The sequence below is a fragment of the Sinocyclocheilus anshuiensis genome, unplaced genomic scaffold (assembly GCF_001515605.1).
Source record: "Sinocyclocheilus anshuiensis isolate Anshui unplaced genomic scaffold, SAMN03320099.WGS_v1.1 scaffold392, whole genome shotgun sequence".
Classification (NCBI taxonomy): domain Eukaryota; kingdom Metazoa; phylum Chordata; class Actinopteri; order Cypriniformes; family Cyprinidae; genus Sinocyclocheilus; species Sinocyclocheilus anshuiensis.
In genome coordinates this window covers 1,737,815-1,739,265 of record NW_015557091.1, presented here as the reverse complement: position 1 = coordinate 1,739,265, position 1,451 = coordinate 1,737,815, and positions in this window count along the sequence as shown.

Below are 1,451 nucleotides of genomic sequence, written 5' to 3'. Positions count from 1 at the left end.
GTGTGTGTGTCTACTTGGATGGGTGAAATGCAGAGCACAAATTCAGAGTATGGGACACCATACCTGGCCACATGAAAGTCACTTACTGTGTCAACTAAAGTAATTAATCAATTAAAATATGAAAAGAAGCATAACATTCAGAAAAGATAAAAACTGTGCCTTCTCTTCACCTCATACACCCTTTTACCAGAAAAGGGTGGAGTGAAGGAGGTAAGAAAGTGAGAGGGCCAGATTTTCATCACCCCAGGCTACAGTTATCAACCTCCACCCAGTTCGACTCTGACTCAAGCACTGCGCTCGGACTAAAGCAATGCATGCTTTATTTTCTTCTGAAAATCTGTTCTTTTGACTCCATCATGAAGCAACATCCACCCTGGTTCATGACAGTCCATTCGTCAGTGTTTGTTTCAGATCAAACTCAAGGAAGTTTGGCAATCGGTTGCGTACGGTCACGGTGGAGCAGGTTATCTGTTCGTAGCGTGCTGCCACGCGCCCTGCTGCACCTGATAGTCTTAACGCAGCATTCCTCACCTGAGACACAGAAAGAACGGACAGGTTTGAACACGAGTGCCCAGACACTCATACACTTGTTCGGTGGCTGCAGGTGTAGCTCAAATCGCATGTAATACTGCAGCTCCAGGCTTGTAGGTGAGCCGCATAAACTATGCGCCTGGGTTTTAAGGAGGAGGTGAGGGTAATTTGATGTTGGAGCCACAAAACGTAGGACGAGGAGGCCAAACGACTGAAAGAATAAAGCTTTTCGCTCTCTGTGTGAAGTTGATCGCTTTGTGGATTTTCCCTCGAGCACGGTTCAGGGCACATGAATGCATTAAAGTCCGGTCGCATATGTAACAGCACACCGACTTCCAGTCGCTCCAAAAAAGAAAATATACAATCCGAAGTACTTCTCTGTCTGTTGCATATTTAAGATGGAGGCCTCACGGTAACTGTCAAATTCAAAGACAAGGATCGCGTGGAGATGTTGGATAATAGTGCAGTGTTTTACTGAATGGAAAGATTATGTTAAAGTGCTCTGTGATCGACTGTGATTTTAGCCAGTTTCCAGACTCAATGTCACATTAAACTATAGGGTTATTAATGGGGAATCACCATGTGATGGATGTAGTGCAGGAGTAGCTGGTAACACTTTAGTTTTAGGGACCAGTTCTCACTATTAACTAGTTGCTTATTAATATGCATATTACTAACATATTGGCTGTTTATTAGTACTTATAAAGCACATATTAATGCCTTATTCTACATGACCATATTTTAGATCCTTTAATCCTACCCCATACCTAAACTTAACAACTACCTTACTAACTATCAATATGCAGCAAATTAGAAGTTTATTAAGGCAAAAGTCATAGTTAACAGTTAGTTAATAGTGAGAATCGGTCCCCAAGCTAAAGTGTGACCAAGTAGCTTGTATTTAAAATGTATAGATAAAG